General features: G+C 35.1%; 2 protein-coding genes across 2 annotated transcripts in view; one reads left to right on the plus strand and one right to left on the minus strand.

Moving 5' to 3' along the window:
• The window catches only part of LOC135215395 (ADP-ribosylation factor-like protein 4C), a 145,859-nt gene that overhangs the window by 67,060 nt on the left and 59,260 nt on the right, over positions 1–19,539 (minus strand). The window lies entirely within an intron of this gene.
• The window catches only part of LOC135215394 (neural-cadherin-like), a 1,007,823-nt gene that overhangs the window by 25,659 nt on the left and 962,625 nt on the right, over positions 1–19,539 (plus strand). The window contains exon 3 of the mRNA XM_064249987.1: positions 13,907–13,968. The gene's annotated coding sequence lies outside the window, so the exon portion shown is untranslated. The remainder of the gene's footprint in view (positions 1–13,906; positions 13,969–19,539) is intronic.

Raw genomic sequence — 19,539 nt, forward strand, 5'->3', positions numbered from 1 at the left:
GCGCCGCCACACGACTGCAGCAGTCTTTGGACTTGGGACGCAGATTCGGCGTTTGTACGCTTAGGCACGCAAAGAGCGGAACAAGTATAAGCTGGGCAATAGGAGTAAATAACGCATTTATTTTGGCAATACAAACAAAAATCTGGCGGCCTGTTTGAAGTCAGTCTCTCTCTCTCTCTCTCTCTCTCTCTCTCTCTCTCTCTCTCTCTCTCTCTCATATCATCCTACTTTCGCAATTTATCTAAGGCGAGTGAGTACGTGAAAATGACTCGACTTTCAAAGCATTAATGGCTTACAAGTTCGTTTAATTCCTGACTGGGTTAAACTGCATTTCATGCTGTTTCCTTTTTATTTTATTTTATTTTATTTTATTTTATTTTATTTTTTTTTCCTGAAAAGAAGGGCGTGCGTGTTCACACATACGCGTGTGTTTATATCCTCTATATTGATGTATAATATTGCGCAGTCTAAGTACATGACAACGAATTTCCACCTACTTTATATATATATATATGTATATATATATATATATATATATATATTATATATATATATATATATGTATATATATATATTATATATATATATGTATGTATGTTTGTATGTATGTATGTATAACTGAATCACGAAAGTTAGGAACGTGATAAATCCATAAAAAAATAAAGGTATATGCCACGAGGGAAAATAAACAACGGAGTATCCGCGAGATCTTTCGACGTTCAAACGTCCTTTACTTGGCAGATTACCTTTTATGTATATATATGTTTATATATATACCCATAAACACACTAACGTCTATCTTTATAATTATATATTTTATATATATATATACACTAATGTGTATCTATGAATATATATATATATATATATATATATATATATATATATATATATATATAATTTATTTTAGAAACTTGTAAATGTATAGCATTTCAGTTATAAGTGCAATAGACAATTCACTCAGAAGGAACTCTTTAGAACAGTGGGCTGACAAAAGTTGGTCACACTAAACTACCATTTGAAAAGGGTACCACTACCATATCAGGAACAACGCACCCAAGTTTAGAAGCAGATGAAAGTAAGAACTCGGGGTAAATAAAAGAAAGGTGGAAATGTGAAAAGAAAAGCAAAATATCTCTTTGTATTATTTTTGAAAGAACCCACCGAAACCTGTTTCTTTTGTTTCCTTTGACGCCGCTAATGACCAGACCAGACCCGTCTCCCCCCTACCCTCCTCCCCTACCTGCTGTGATTCACTCCTCAGAGCTACTACTTGAACCCCGAGGTCTCCCTCCAAAAAAAGACTAAAGTGGACCGAGTTAAAATGGGCTCTTTGATCTAGCCGCCCGTTGTGGCACCACCAGCGGAAGGGAGGGGCGACACTGCCGGCTCTGTCAGTCAGGCATTGTATGTCGTCAAATTGCCCTTTATTCGCTTCGTTCGGTTATCCGTAAACACTACTTGCCGGTTGACGGGGAGGATAAATGTGCATACGGCCATATAGAGAAAAAACAACCTCCAGCTTACTCCGGATGTGTGCTAAAATCTACGGTCGAATAGAGCGTTGTTTCACAAACGAAAATTAAAATAAATACGCTATATTGTATTTTGAAATAATTGTTCTTTAATGTTTAAGATGCACGTTATTTAATTTTTTTGCATTTTCTTTCTAATAGATAAATCATAAATAACCTATCCTAAAATTCCTGTATCTTTTAACTCAACGCGAAATACCCTTTTCAGAGCCTTTTAGGCTTTCCTACCCACCCCCAAGAACAACAACAGAAAAAACAACAAAGTAGTTTGTAGGCTTACTCCCCGAGTAGGCGAAAACTGCCATCGCAAATTGGGGAAATGCCAGTGCTTTTTATTTTCTTTTTATTGCGATGCCGACTTTTGTGTTTGCACGTTGATTATTTTGGTGAGCTCTGAATTAAATGAATAAGTTATACCAGTTAAATTTTCCCATTTTCTATGCATGTGACATTTTCTGTAATTTGATACAGATTCTGTAGATTTCGTTCCTGTAAACTTACCCACTTTTTCATTTTTTTTTTATTTATTTATATAATAAAAAAAAATCTAATTACAACCATCTTTTTTTTTGTGAATATAAAAAGGAGAGAGAGAGACGGGTAAATGGATTGACTGTCAACGAGTACATGTATGTATATGCAGTATATATATATATATATATATATATATATATATAATATATTTATATATATATATGTGTGTGTGTGTGTTTAATATATAGCTATAATATTATATCTATTCTATCTATCTATCTATCTATCTATATATATATATATATATAGATCTATCTATCTATCTATCTATCTATCTATCTATATATATATATATATGTGTGTGTGTGTGTGTGTGTGGTGTGTGTGTGTGTGTGTGTGTGGGCGTGTGTGTAAATATAGTCAGTGAATAAAGAATTAATCGGAACTGAGTACAAAGAGAGAGAGAGAGAGTTAAATGCATTGATAATCAACGTATCTGTATTTTAATGTCGTTGGATAAAGAATTCATTTGAACCGATTACAGATTTTTTTCTGACTTATCATTATTTTTATCGTTATTTTTATAACTATTGATGTTATGGTAACAAAGTAACAAGGAACACTTACGGATACTGTGACAAGGGGATAATGAATATGGTTAGCAATTTTATGGGTGTAACCATGTTATATACCTTTGTAATGATGATATTTTGGTTACGAAACTTCTTTCTATATTTAAAGAAATAAAACAATCAAAGGATTTAGTATAACCGTAAATTTATCATCTTCCACTTTGTTACCAAAATACTCGAACACCTGTTCGCAACACAGGTTTCGTGAGATATTAACGATATTTACAAATAATACCGGGGTTCTAGTGTATAATATGGTCCGTAATGGCTCTATTATTCCTGAGTCCCTTGTTTTAAAAGAGAAGCTTGTGCGTATAATAATGATAATAATAATAATAATAATATTATTATTATTATTATTATTATTATTATCATCATTATCATTATTATTATTTTGGAAGAAGACCCTCTTTTAAAAAAATTTTCCTGAATAAAATGGCAGAGTTCAGCGAATTAATTTTATATCTTACAATAATAATAACAATAATAAGCATGTGTTTGATACCTGTAAATGATCAGCGTGTCAGATATTGTGTAAATTTGCTTAATAAAGAAGCCAGAATAGACTTTTGTGAGCCTTAAAAAAATATATCTGACGGCAAATGAATATAGTAATACAATTTTGTCATCCAAGTACCCATTTGATGTCCGTCTATTACCTCCGGCCTGCGTCGAAAAGACGGGCATTGCCGTTTTGAAGATGCCAGGTCTTCCCTCCCTCCTCCCACCCACTCCCCCCCACACACAAAAAAGAAAGCACAGTACATCCTCACCGCAGCAATGCAAGGTCTCCCCCTTCCGAGAATTGCAATCGTGAATTAAAAGGCTGCGTTGCCGCTGACTCCGCTTCGGAAGAGGCCCTAATAAGAGTCTCTCTCTCTGGGAAGTCTCGGTACCGTTGTCGATAGGGTCGTGGATCCCTCGCGAACTTTAGGCGAATCAGACCTTACGGGCAGCAAGAAGAGAGTGTGAGTGACTTCCCTGTAGCGACAGTAGCAGTAGATAGGACGCCGAAGGAGTGGCACGGGAAAAAATGCGGTGCTGTAATGCCGAGAGAGAGAGAGAAGATGAGATGCAGGTGCCACGAGGGAACCCCGAAATTAACATCTGCTGAGTTATTGTGTCATCGGAAGGGAAGCTTAGAAAAAGAAAAAAAAAGTTTTAGGGAGGGGTTGGGGTTGGTTAGAGGTTAGGGAGAGAGAAGTAGGGGGAACTCAGAACAGTTTATAGGATTAAATCCTTGAGATGATACTATATACGAGTCTCGTTTCTTTCCTTCTGCCATTAAGTAGGTCTACTTTAATTTCATTAAAGGTCGTTAGAGGTTATTGAGGGAGATGCTGATGTTTAGTGGATGACGTACGCTAAATATAACAAAGAGACGCTTGGATTTATTTGTGAATGGAGGATATATATATATATATATATATATATATATATATATATATATATATATATATATATGAGAGAGAGAGAATGTGTATGTATATATGTGGGTGTGAATCTTTTATGTAGCTCAACGATTATAAACAAAGCATGTATATGTGATATACTCAGGATTCAGATTGGAGATATATTTGAACATGAATAAACACATATATGCAAAATATGTATATATATATATATATATATATATATATATATATTATATATATATATATGTAAATGTAATTATATGTGTACATATACACTTATATACATACATATATGGGTGTGTGTGTATTCATGTTCACATATTTCCAATCTGAATCCTGATTATTCATATTTTAATTTTAATCAAATTATGTACTAACTTCCCTTCTAGAACTCAAGCCTTCAGTCAATGTTATGATGATATTTCCTTGTCCTAACTTTCGTTAATATACTTTTTATTTATTTTATTATTTCTTTATTTTTTTTAAAAGCCACATCATCAAATGTGCAACGCATTTGAATGCTGTGGTTGACCTGCTGCAGCAGCGCTGCTGGTGACTCATGGTTATGGTATGCTGTCTGTGATCGTTCGTCCAAAGCTGAACTTGTCTCAAAAGTCCGCTGATATCGCTGCTTCTTATTATCAGTTCTTACCGGGACCAGTTCTCCTTGGTAAAAAAAAACATACACACACACACACAAGGCGTGGTTTGACCTCCAGCTTACGCTGAGCGCGTGCCAGAATTTACGGGCACGTAGAGCGTTGTTTCAGCAAAAAGAATTGAAATAAATACGATATATTTATTAGAGATAATTTGTTTGTATTGTTTAGCAAGCACGTTATCTATTTTTTACGTTTTCATTCTAATCAATAAATCGTAATTACCTTCTCCTAAAATTTCTGTATCTTTAACTGAACGAGGAACACATTTTTCAGATCTTTGTAATGTTTCCTATCCCCCAACTAGATCAACAACAACAACAAAAAAGTAGTTTGCAGGCATACTCCCCGAGTAAGAGAACATCTCCGTATAACAATTTCTGGAATTTTAAGTATGCGATTGATTTTTGTAGCCAGAGGTGGTTCCACTTGAAGGGAATGCCGAGTTGTTTGTTATATATTTGTTTGTTCTGGTGTTTTTTTTTTCTGCTTTTGAAGGAGGAGCGTTGAAACTTGTCGGTTTTTTATTTTTTTTTTTTTTATTTTGTAGGAGGAGCCTGTCGATGTTTTTTTGTGTGGCTGAGGATATGAAATTGCTTTATATGTTGAATATGACTGTGTTGTTTTTTTTTTATTGGTGTGTTTTTTAATACTAGCACCATATGTGTTTTTTTTTTATATTATCGGTATCTTTTTAAAAACTGGCACCATATTACATTGTATATTTTCCGGTTAGATGTAACAAACAAAAATTATTTTAAATTTCGGTAGTTGTAAGCTTAATGGAAAAATAAAGGTACTTTCTCTATTACGCGACTAGAAAAAAAATTCAACTTTTGTGATAAACTTAAAATGAAAGGGTACAAAAATACTCAGTTCACTTTAAGCTGCTCTTTACACAGATCGCTGCACGCCAATGGCATTTAAATTGCAAAACGTTTCCTACGGAACCAAGTCAAGTCGTATCATACGCAAATTCCTGGCGACGATAATCTCTGCATTATAAGTAAATGGATCTGTGCATACCAGACGCCAATTCGGTTTTATGAGAAAATGAAGGAAGACGATGCTCTAATGACACTAGATTACTTCATGATGCCTCCGGGTTTGTTTCTTGAGCATCGAACACCTGCAAGTATTGTTCCCCTCATTTTTTTTAATCTATTCGCTCAAGTTCCTTTGTGTCGTGTGCTCCCCTTTTCGTCGTGTTATTGTTTTTGTGCCGATGCGACACGTAATTCGAAGGGTTCAGAAGATTGTCAACTGAGTCACTGTTAATCACACACACACACACACACAAACATGCATTCTATATATATATATATATTATATATATATATATATATATATATATACATATATTTATATATTATATATATATATGTATATACTATAATATATACATATATATGTGTACATACATAATACATATATATATATATATATATATATATATATATATATATATATATATATATATATATATATATATATAAACACAGTATCGGGCTTTTCAGTTATTAATAGAAGGCTCCACAGTCGTATATAATATTCTTCTCAACAGAAGGATGGACGAAAGCTTTAAGCTTTGTAAAAATATTTCTACAAATATATTTCGTCTTTTTAAACAAGAATATTACTATGGACCCTTCTATTGAATATATATATATATATATATATATATATATATATATATATATATATATATATATGTATGTATGTATGTATGTATATATGCAAATCACAAAGGTCCTCTGTGAAATTCCAGCGCTCACATAACTTTTATGTGCTTTGTCTTCCACAAATCTCCTCTCATCTCCAGCTTCGTGTGTCTGAGGCCCCGGTTCTTCCAAATCTTGTGGTGCCACAGAACCCCAGCTGACGCTGCCATGTACTTTTCTTCCAGTGATTGTGCGATGGACATGACTAAGTTATTGCTATCTCTCTTTCACTACTATTACCTCATCTATGTACTAGGAATTACTACCATAATTTCCGTATGGTTTAATTTCTCTCTCTGTCTGCCGTTTGACTCCAAATATCGTAGTGCTGTCTTCTCAAGAATAATTATGTGTTTGTGTGTGTGTGTTTAGGTCGTATACATGCGGTGTTTTGTGTGTCTGAATCTGCATAAAAACCGCCGACCTGCATTTTGATATGTGCCCATTTTTTTGTTAGTTTCATTCGTGACTTAACCCAGAAGAATTTTCATTTTTAATCTCTTAGTGGTCCAAAGAATCTGACGGAGAGAACTTGAGTTGTGATTTCTCGGAATGGAAACTAATCATAGATATTATGTATATCGTTTCTAAGCGGTCATTCATGACTCCCCGCCCTAATCCGACCTTATCTAATCTGCTTTCCGGCTAAAGTAATCTGACGGAAATCGACGCTTCGTTCGGTTGAGTGCTCCCATTTTTGTGAATGAATTTATGTGGAGTGAGTAACGAAAATGAAGGTGTCTCAATATATCCTCGTTTTAAGGGATTGGTTCCGTTTTCCGCTGGTGCCCCGTGGGAGTGTTAGTAAGCGCCTCAGTGGCGTGGTCGAAATGGTGTAAGCGTGCCATTTCGGTGGCCGCGAGTTAGATACTAGGGCATTCCATTGAGGTGTGAGAGATGTGTATTTCTGGTGGTAAAAGTTCACTCTCGACGTGGTTCGGAAGTCACGTAAAGCCGTTGGTCCCGTTGCTGAATAACCACTGGTTCCATGCAACGTAAAAACACCATACAAACAAACAAACAAGCACTTGATTCATTGTGCAACTGCTTTGAGGTTTTCTTCCTGTTACAACTTTCAAACCTCTTACTGTCATTTTCCATTTCAGCGCTGAATGACCTCATAGGTAACCAGTGCTTGGCCTTTGGCCGGCCTAAATTCTGTATTCAACTTAAGTTTTCCGCTGATGGTCGTACTCAAAGAAATTTACTCGTTAGTGTAAGCTGCCCAAATGATTAACTAATCTGGTGGTAGGAATATCAAGTTCGTTTGGAAAGAAACAAATAAAAATGCTCGGAAGTTTGGAGGGGAAACTCCCAACAGGAAGCTAAAATCATTTATTATGCGAGGGAGATAAGAATGTCAGAATCCATTACGTACCCTTTAGGCCTTATCCTCCACCAGTGTTTAGCGAGGAATTTCTGTTCCTTCAATTTATTTCTCTTGTTAAAAATGGTATTATTTTTTTTATATGTGAAGGGTGAAAATTCCAGTTCATCCCGAAAATAGGTGGATTTTTCATAAGAGCAAATCTCAGTATAACATATTAGAGCATACTTTATTAAATCTTTAATCGAGTTCTAAAACGGTCGCCGGTAATGATAAATTTGGCAAAATATTTTTCTTCTCCGCAGAAACCACGGATGAAAATAAAAAACGAATATTTTTAGTTAATAAAATAAAGTGATTATCATGTTGCAACTTCATTTGCACATGAAAAGGCAACATCAACTGGGCTCAAGGATACCAATAAGCAATAAATGTCTGCAACATTGAATCCTAATGCAAATTAAGTTTATTATACAAAGATAGATTTCCGGTTGTAATGTGAAAACATATTCAAAATCGTATAGAATTAGAACTTTATTGGTATCAATATAACTCTCTCTTTACAGAAAGAGAGAGAGAGAGAGAGAGAGAGAGAGAGAGAGAGAGAGGGGGGGGGGGGGGGGGGGGGGGGCCGGTTATGAATAACCCTGTAGATTCAACCTACAATCTTGGACTTATTCTTGCCATGCATAGTAATAAATATAGATTAAAAAGTCTCTCTCTCTCTCTCTCTCTCTCTCTCTCTCTCTCTCTCTCTCTCTCTCTCTCTCTCTGTCTGCATGAAAAGTACATTAAAACTTCCACATCATCCTAGAAGTTACATGGACATGCCGTCATATATATCAAAACCGAAGGAGAGAACCCCATTTGTTTGTATTGCTACGGAGAGAGAGAGAGAGAGAGAGGAGAGAGAGAGAGAGAGAGAGAGAGAGAGAGAGAGAATCACGGCTCATATTTGCATCTTAACGATACAAGTTTCACAAGAATTAGAAGCAATCAGTTTCCAAACAAGATGCAACTTTTCAACTTCCTTTTTAAGTATTTTTTTTTTTTTTTTTTATCTCTCTCGAGCCTTGAGTTCTTCATTTAAGGATTTTAATGCGTTTGCCAGGGCCCAGTAAGAAGAAGAAGGAGGTCAGGAGCGGTCAAATGTGTGTACAAGGGTTGAAAATCCTCTCTCTCTCTCTCTCTCTCTCAAGTATGACGTCACTATGGATATAAGAGTCTAGATCTGTTTGTGTACGCACATAGGCACAGGTTTTATAGGAGGTAATTGAAATTGCGGATAGAAAAAATACTGATAATTATTATTTCTTTTTCAGATGGAATCGATTTGGCACCACAGAAATGAATTCTCTAAGTGACAATCTTATTTGGGCCAATACTTATGGGTTTTGAAACTGAGAATAGTGTGTGACTATAAATATCATAGTGTCTTTTGAAATGTTATTTTTTTAAACTGTTTTGCAAAGAAAGTATATTCTTTGTGCTGTGTGTGCTTCAATGTATGGACAACAGAATTTATGACCCTAACACACGTGTCCCCTCGTTTTGTCAATAGTTAAATGAAAAGCCCAGCGAATGGATATCGTCACGTACCGTATTGACAAACTTCGTAACGTTCCTCTTACTGTATATGGATGCGGAATTTATGGCATAATTATCTATAATAAACAAATAAGACACGTACACTCATATGGATGGTTTACGAGCTAGTTCGTGTTTATACATAATTCGTTTTTTTATTCCGCTCCCAAGTGTGCATTAACTGAAGCTCATAAATGTGCTGCAAAAAGTGCCTCGGGTTGTCTTTGCAATCCAACGCAATTATGCAGAACTCACGATAAATGCTAAAGTCTGTGATACGTGAAGAACGGCGCTCGCCAAGAGAAAATAAATAAAGGCTTCATGACCAATAAGTCTCTTATTTGACTTCTCTGGCAATTTATAGACGCACTTGGGGTTATTTATGTACATGCTTGTGTTGCTTGATAGGTATGCATGCATGCATTCATGCCTATTGTATATTACTTATGTGGTCGAAAGCATCACTGTAGTGTTTACGACAATGCGCAGCTATTAAAGTGTGTCTGTGTCTTATTAATGAATTTACTTCTTTTTCGGTTTTTACTTTTTTGTATATCTTAATTACAATTTTCTGGAGCACAAGTGTGTAATTCCTCCTCTTTTATTTAGGTCTCTAGCTAAAATCAGTCAATAATTCAGACAGATTCTGCTCTGTTAATTTTACATTAATACAATCAGGTTTTGTTCAAATAATTTTACGTAGAGAGAGAGAGAGAGAGTTAAATGACAATTATATGCTATTTTAGGAAGTTAACAGAATTGAGCTTTTATTGAAAAAAGTTAACGGGATGTTGAATCATCTCTTACCGAATAAGATGTCATATATATATATATATATATTATATATATATATATATATATATATATATATATATATATATATGAGTGTATATATAATGTGTGTATATATATATATATATATATATTATATAATTATATTATCTTATATTATATAATTATATAAGCTGAATCCTTAGGATGTTTTTAAATGGAAACGTCAGAGAGCCTGAATAAAATATACCAGATTGTTCGACATTCTGTGATTTCTTTGTAAAAATTCTATGTAGCTCTAACTGAATATCAAAATCAAGTGTAGATTTTCTGATTTCTAAATATAGAATTATGTATATATGTAATTTATACACATTTTATATATATATATATAAAGATATATATATATAGATATATATATATATATATATATATATATATATATATATAGATATATATATATATATATATATATATTATATATATATATTGCATAACATATACATACGTACCTATATGGTATGTTTGTATAAGATTTTTGTTAAGTGTAAGGGACTACACGCATTCAGACATTAATTCATACATTCATGATAAGTACTGTACTTGTAGAGAGAAAAAGGTGTTCTACCTCTCTATATAGCATTCTATTGAATCCCTGAATATTATTTTTTTTGTGTAATTAAAAAGTTGTTGTAACTTTGCTTCTTTGCCCTTGTAGAGATCTGTCACTCACTCACTCTCATCCCATTTTCAACTATAAGTGAGGCCAGACTGGATGCCCTTGGTGCCACACACATCCTTGGCATCTAACTTCATCCGGATGCTCCCTTTATTCCTCTACTGCCTCATCTTCTCCTACTTCTTCTACTCCGTCATATATTTTCGCTACTCATTCTCTCGTCTCCCATCTCGTTTCTCCTCTTGAGAGCCAGTTTCAGTTTGAGATTCCCGCGCGCCTCGTTCTTTTATCATCTCATCTTTCCCTATGTTAAAAAAAAAAAAAAACAAAAAAAAAAAACTCGATCCCGCGAAACCTCCTTTCCTTTCACATCTTCAGCCATGCATGACATCGAGACAAAAATCAAGGACCGTCGTCGAGGCTCTTGGGAACTGGTACCGGCTCTGTATCTATACTCGATCCCCGCAGACAGACAAAACTGCAGCAATTATCCAACCGTGAACTTTCTTCTTCTTCTCCCAGGAGAAATTCACCGCTGAAAAAAGTCCTTTTGCATCAAGAAGAAACGATTAAGAAATTCTTTTGCATCAAGAAGAAATAATACAGAATTTCTTACCCAGAGATTAACCCCCAGAAACTTTAGGACAATATTAATACATCAAGATAAAGAAATGTAGAATTTCTCCCCCAGAAATTTACCCCAGAATAGAAAAACTACTACATCAGGGTGATGAATACATGTATTTCTTCCCCAGAAATTTACCCCAGAAAAAACATAATATATCAAGGTGAAGAAATGTAGAATTTCTTCCCCAGAAATTTACCCCAGAAAAAAAACCTACTACACCAGAGTGAAAAAATGTAGAATTTCCTCCCCAGAGATTTACCGCAGAAGCCCTAGAAAGATATTAATACATCAAGATGACGAAATATAGAATTTATTCCACAGAAATATACTCCAGAATTAAATTATTACATCAAGAAGAAAAAAATGTAGAATTTCTTTCCCCAGAAAAAAAATGTACTACATCAAGATGAAGAAATGTAGAATTTCTTCCCCAGAAATTTACCCCAGAATAAGATGTACTACATCAAAAAGAAGAATGTAGAATTTCTTCCCCAGAATAAAATCTAGTACATTAGAGGAAGAAATCCAGAATTGCTGGAGAATATTGAACTTAAAATAACGAAGGAATTTGTTTAAAAAAAAAAAAAAAACCAGACGAGGTCAAGTGGTGTAAAAATCACAGCACGATTGCGGGTGAGTGAGATGCCCTTTTGATAATGTGACCTTTCAAATGGTCAGAGTCGTGTGTGTGTAATACAGAGTATGTTAGTTCAAAGTCAAGGTATTAACAAATATTACCGTTACTTGCAATAACAAGGTAATGTCATGTAATGTTCCACTTTGTTTTTTCAAGTTTAATTACCTTGAAATGTACCCACATTTTATGCTCAAATATTTTGTGAATTATGTTGAATTACCATGAAATTTAAAATTTTTTTGCGAAGTAAGTTGAATTACCATGAAATTTACCCCCCACATTTATTGTGAAGGAAGTTTAATTTCCATGAAATTTACCCACATTTTTCGCGAATTAAGTTTAATTAGCTTGAAATTTACCCACTTTTTGTGAAGTAAGTTGAATTAACATGAAATTTACCCACATTTCTGTGAAGGAAGTTTAATTACCATGAAATTTACCCACTTTTTTGTGAAGTAATTTGAATTACAGTAAAATTTACCCTTTTTTGTGAAGGAAGTTTAATTACTATGAAATCTACCCACTTTTTTGTGAAGGAAGTTTAATTACTATGAAATTTACCTACATTTTTATTAAGTAAGTTTAATTACCATGAAATTTACCCACATTTTTTGCGAAGGAAGTTTAATTAGCTTGAAATTTACCCACTTTCTGTGAAGTAAGTTGAATTAACATAAAATTTACCCACTTTCTGTGAAGTAAGTTGAATTAACATAAAATTTACCTGCTTTTTTGTGAAGGAAGTTTAATTACCATGAAATTGACCCGTTAGTATATTAAGTAAATAATTTGTGAAGGAGGAGCAAGTAAATAAATTAATAGACAACAAAAGAATGAAGTCAAAATGGGATAATTTCGTCACGCAACAAATGCATCTGTAAAATATAAAACAGCACATATTGTGAAAAATTTATATGAACATGAGGCAACATTAGTTCCTAAAAGTCATATTGAATTTCAGCCTGGCTCTTATACTAATCGTATATGTTCCTTAGCACTTATACAATTATTGTTAATCACTAAAGAGATGCATAATTTTTCATGAAATGGGAGCCTCGGTTAATAACTATAATCGTACGTGGAATTTAAATGAGTGAAATCTTGTCTTAAAATGGTTCCAGTCATATCTAGTCCTGGCAGTGATTCTCTCTCTCTCTCTCTCTCTCTCTCTCTCTCTCTCTCTCTCTCTCTCTCGTCTCGTCTTAAAATGGTTCTAGTCGTATCTAGTTCTGCCAGTGATTCTCTCTCTCTCTCTCTCTCTCCCCTTTGGCATTTCCATCGCCTCACAGAGACCTTGCAACACGGCCGACTGCCTCGCTTACGTTTCTAACTTTTACCATATTTTTAAAACGTTCTGAGTGAGAAACGTTATGAAACATGAGGAAAAAAAGCCTGTGTTATGCATTGCAAGGTTCGTTGCGGTTTTTGCGAAATGGATCATGGCGCTGAATATGGAAAGATACATAACCGAACACACACATGTGTAAGTGTGTGTATATATGTGCATTATGTATGCGTAGACATTATTGCTATCGGGTACCATTAGCAACAATGTTGACCACACAAAAAAAATTTATTAATCAACTTGTAAGTCTTGTCCTGTAATTATATATACGTATATATATATGTATATATATATATATATATATATATATATATATATATATATATATGTGTGTGTATGTGTATTTATTTATATATTAATATTATATATATATAGGATGTGTGTGTTGTTGTTGGTGCTGTATGTGTGTTTATAATTATAGACAAAATAAAATTACGCATTTTTGTTATCACAGTAACTTACAGCTATTTCTAACTGACCTATTATATTTTTCCAGGCATCAACCTCTTCCTCCCCCCTCCCCCTCCTGATAACTACCTTGGCACAACCCCTGCGTTGGTGAGTACACGATTAAGTCTTCGGTGCAGTGGTTATTCACTGGGGAATCAGTGTTGTATTAATATTATTAATATTGGTTATTAGCATGGTTATACGTCTCGCGTCATGGCTGTTTTGATAACCACTGTCCAATTCTCTTGTCATTCTGAGCCATAGCCGAGCATTGGTTAATCTTTGAATAATCACTGTATTTTGTATATTGTTTATCTTTCAGTCTTTCTCGTTTTCATTGTTATCATTGTTGTTATTGTTATTAGATTATATTGAAGTTTTCGAACAAATGACATAAGTTTTCATCGTTTTTATATTGTTTGTCTTTCAGTCTTTGTCGTTGTCATTGTTATCAGATTTTATTGAAGTTTTCGGGCAGACAGCCTAATATGTTTTCATCGTTTGGAAATTTTCATTTCGAGTACATTGACGTTTATTGTTCGATATGCGCATTTTGATTAGCTTTCCGTTATATTGAAAAGCTGGTAGCTTGCGGGCATAATATTGCATTCGTAGCATTTCGAAGTTGACGATAAGTGTTATACGTTTTCCGTGAGATTATTTGGAGAGGTTGAATCGCACCGAGATATTAGTGCACGATAAACGTTTATGCATACGATTTCGCTTAAAAAAAAATTACTTGAATTCGAAAATGTTTGTGAGCCAATGATGCGCCAGTAAAAGAAATGATCTTTTTATGGAAAATTCAAAAACGTTTGTGAGCCAATGAGGCGCCAGTAAAAGAAATGAACTTTTGAGGAAAATTCGAAAACGTTTGAGCCAATGAGGCGCCAGTAAAAGAAATTAAATTTTTATGGAAAATTCGAAAACGTTTGTGAGCCAATGAGGCGCCAGTGAAAGAAATATACTTGTAAGGAAAATTCGAAAACGTTTGTGAGATAATGAGGCGCCAGTAAAAGAAATTTACTTGTAAGGATAATTCGAAAACGTTTGTGAGCCAATGAGGTGCCAGTAAAAGAGTAACTTTTTATGGAAAATTCGAAAACGTTTGTGAGCCAATGAGGTGCCAGTAAAAGAACATTAACTTGTAAGGAAAATTCGAAAACGTTTGTGAGCCATTGAGGTGCCAGTAAAAGAACTTAAAACTTGTAAGGAAAATTCAGAAAACTTGTGACATTGAGGTCCATAAAAGAACATTAACGAAGAAAATTCGAAAACGTTTGTGAGCCAATGAGGTGCCAGTAAAAGAACATTAACTTTTAAGGAAAATTCGAAAACGTTTGTGAGCCAATGAGGTGCCAGTAAAAGACATTAACTTGTAAGGAAAATTTGAAAACGTTTGTGAGCCAATGAGGTGCCAGTAAAAGACATTAACTTGTAAGGGAAATTCGAAAACGTTTGTGAGTCAGTGAGGAGCCAGTAAAAGAAATTTACTTGTTAGGAAAAATATGTATGTATATATATATATATATAAATATATATATATATATATATATATATATATATATATATATATATATATATATATATATATATATATATATATAATATATAGATTTCAAGGAACATGAAAATAAGCAGTAGTTAGAATTAGAGTGGGATAATAGCAGAATACAGAAAATACCATTACAATGACCGTGTATATATATACATTATATATATATATATATATATATATATATATATATATATACACACACACACACACACACACACACACACACACACATACATGTTCCAAGAGATTGCCTTTTCGGTTGACGTGACATTGAATAGATGATCGTGTAAATTTAATTCCTTCTCTATACATCGTAGGTTTTTAATGATTCTTCTTTCATATTAATGTATTAATATTACAAATACGAGGGCGCGAGCGTATATTTCGTGTATGTGGGTGTAGTCATAAGCATATTTTACACATTTATTTATGTTTGTTTGATAGATGTGTCAAGAAGGTATATTTTACTAAGCCCAAATCCCATCTTTCCAATAAATAAAAATATCGATATATATATCTACCTAAGGGTATATATATATATATATATATATATATATATATATATATATATATATATATATATATATATATATATATATATGTATATATATATTTATGTATGTATATGTATATATATATATATATATATATATATATATATATATATATATATATATATATATATTATATATATTGTATATACACACATACATACGTACATCTTTGAATTGTCCATATCGTAACACTAATACGTGTTTCCCGTGGGAATTAATAAGCCTCATAAAATCGTGCAGCATGTGCTAAAACTAGAGTAAGAGCTTCTCTCTGGCAAGATGGGTATATTTATGAACTAAATTTAGTGTCAAGAAACAAATGAAACACCAGCCATCAGTGACTGTTTGTTTAGGTAAGGCCAGCAGCAACATCCCGAAACGTTTGGCAGATCTTGTGACCGGATGCTGATATTATCTCTCTCTCTCTCTCTCTCCAGTTTTCTTTTCTGGGCAAAGATGAATCTTCATGATGTGATTTGGGTAATATGAGATTACTTAGTCACTAGAATATTTTTTTTATTCTTTAAATGTCCTGGTGAGTAAATTTTTTATGCCCTTGGTAATGCAGACCAACTTTCACCTTTTAAATTAACTTTTTTGTTAAATGGAAAAATTCAGATTGTATTTTAAACTTGTGCTTGATTTAAGCGTTGTAATTTCGTGCTCAATCATTTGCAGCATTTCTGGTCTAATTCTTAGAATATCACATCTGTTGTCTATTTTTAAGTTGATCTCAGTGTGAGTCCACACTACAGTAAAAAAGAAAGAAAATTAGCCTGTAACTTAATGCGCAAACTTCACAAACGCATTTAATATACTAAGTCTGCAAACAGGTTGAATGCAAGTCAGCGCCTTATTGGCAATTCCCACTTGTGTTTCTCCTCCTATGGTCGTTTTGATACCAAAGAGATAAGTTCCCGACGCATATTTATGACTTGCTGTCTAATTGTCAGACGGGTTCATTTTCAACCTGTCAAACTGTCAGCGTCGCGAAATTATTATTGTTTACCGCCTGCCTTCTTATCTAATTGCTTTATTTCGAGGTGACGGAACTCTGAGTAAATTAATGTTTTAGTTCGAGGAGTGCTGGGAATGTGTTAGTTCGAAGTGTCCCGGGAATGTGTTAGTTCGAAGTGTCCCGGGAATGTGTTAGTTCGAAGCATCCCGGGAATGTGTTAGTTCGAAGCATCCCGGGAATGTGTTAGTTCGAAGCATCCCGGGAATGTGTTAGTTCGAAGCATCCCGGGAATGTGTTAGTTCGAAGCATTCCCGGGAATGTGTTTAGTTTCAAAGAGTTTCCCGGGAATTGTTGTTAGTTTGAAGGCATCCCATGGAATGTGTTAGTTCGAAGGTAATCCCGGGAATTAGAGTTAGTTCGAAGCGTCCTGGGGAATGTGTTAGTTTTTGAAGCATCCCAGGATGTGTTGGTTTAGTTTTCGAAAGCATCCCGGGAATGTGTAGTTCGAATAGTCCCGGGAATGTGTTTAGTTCCCGAAGGCAATGGGAATGATTTTAGTTCGAAGCGTCCTGGGAATTGTGTTAGTTTGAAGCAATCCCAGGACTGGTGTTATTTCGAAGCATCCGGGAATGTTTTGTTATTCGAAGCATTCCCAGGAATGTGTTAAGTTCTTAGAGTCCCGGGAATGTGTTAGTTCGAAGCATTCCCGGAAATGTTTTTAGGTTCTAGAGCGTCCCTTGGTGAATGTGGTAGTTCGGGAAGCAATCCCGGGAATTTGTTAGTTTCAAAGAGCATCTCAGGAATGTGTTAGTTCGAAGCATCCCGGGAATGTGTTAGTTCGAAGCATCCCGGGAATGTGTTAGTTCGAAGCATCCCGGGAATGTGTTAGTTCGAAGAGTCCCGGGAATGTGTTAGTTTGAAGCATCCCGGGAATGTGTTAGTTCGAAGCATCCCGGGAATGTGTTAGTTCGAAGCATCCCAGGAATGTGTTAGTTCGAAGCATCCCGGGAATGTGTTAGTTCGAAGCATCCCGGGAATGTTTTAGTTCGAAGCGTCCTGGGATTGTGTTAGTTTGAAGCATCCCAGGAATGTGTTAGTTCGAAGCATCCCGGGAATGTGTTAGTTCGAAGCATCCCAGTAATGTGTTAGTTCGAAGAGTCCCGGGAATGTGTTAGTTCGAAGCATCCCGGGAATGTTTTAGTTTGAAGCGTCCTGGGAATGTGTTAGTTTGAAGCATCCCAGGAATGTGTTAGTTCGAAGCATCCCGGGAATGTGTAGTTCGAAGCATTCCAGGAATGTGTTAGTTCGAAGAGTCCCGGGAATGTGTTAGTTAGAAGCATCCCGGGAATGTTTTAGTTTGAGGCGTCCTGGGAATGTGTTAGTTCGAAGCATCCCGGGAATGTGTTAGTTCAAAGCATCTCAGGAATGTGTTAGTTCGAAGAGTCCCGGGAATGTGTTAGTTCGAAGCGTCCCGGGAATGTGTTAGTTTGAAGCATCCCGGGAATTTGTTGGTTTGAAGCGTCCCGGAAATGTTTTAGTTCGAAGCGTCCGGGGAATGTTTTAATTTGAAGCATCCTGGGAATACTTTAGTTCGAGGCATTGAGGGAATTTTTTAGTTCGAAGCATCTCGGGAATGTTTTAGTTCGAAGCATCGCAGGAATATTTTAGTTCGAAGGGTCCCTGGAATGTTTTAGTTCGAAGCATCCCTGGAATATTTTAGTTCGAAGCGTCCTGGGAATGTTTTAGTTCAAAGTGTCCCAGGAATATTTTAGTTCGAAGCGTCCCGGGAATGTTTTAGTTCGAAGTGTCCCTGGAATATTTTAGTTTGAAGCATCCCGGGAATGTTTTAGTTTGAAGCGTCCCTGGAATATTTTAGTTCGAAGAGTCCCGGGAATGTTTTAGTTCGAAGCGTCCTGGGAATGTTTTAGTTCGAAGCGTCCTGGGAATGTTTTAGTTCGAAGCGTCCTGGGAATGTTTTAGTTCGAAGCGTCAAGGGAATGTTTTAGTTCGAAGCGTCAAGGGAATGTTTTAGTTCAAAGCATCCCGGGAATGTTTTAGTTCGAAGCATCGCAGGAATATTTTAGTTCGTAGGGTCCCTGGAATATTGTAGTTCGAAGCATCCTGGGAATGTTTTAGTTCAAAGCATCCCTGGAATATTTTAGTTCGAAGTGTCCCAGGAATGTTTTAGTTCGAAGCGTCCCTGGAATATTTTAGTTCGAAGCATCCCGGGAATGTTTTAATTCAAAGCGTCCCTGGAATATTTTAGTTCGAAGCGTCCTGGGAATGTTTTAGTTTGAAGGGTCCCGGGAATGTTTTAGTTCGAGGCGTCACAGGAATGTTTTATTTCGAAGCATCCCGGGAATGATTTAGTTCGAAGCATCCCGGGAGTGTGTTAGCTCGAAACGTCCCGGGAATGTTTTAGTTTGAAGCGTCCCGGAAATGTGTTAGATCGAAGAGTCGTGGGACCTTCCCTGAAAAAAGCTGGACGTCATATTTTAAAAGCTAACCATAGAATCTTCTCGAAGATAATTGCTTTATGTTTACCACAGCCAAGCGACGTATTAATTATATATTTGCAACCTAACTTAACCTGGTGCAATACAAGTTAA

This window comes from Macrobrachium nipponense, chromosome 5 (genome assembly GCF_015104395.2).
Source record: "Macrobrachium nipponense isolate FS-2020 chromosome 5, ASM1510439v2, whole genome shotgun sequence".
Classification (NCBI taxonomy): Eukaryota; Metazoa; Arthropoda; class Malacostraca; order Decapoda; family Palaemonidae; genus Macrobrachium; species Macrobrachium nipponense.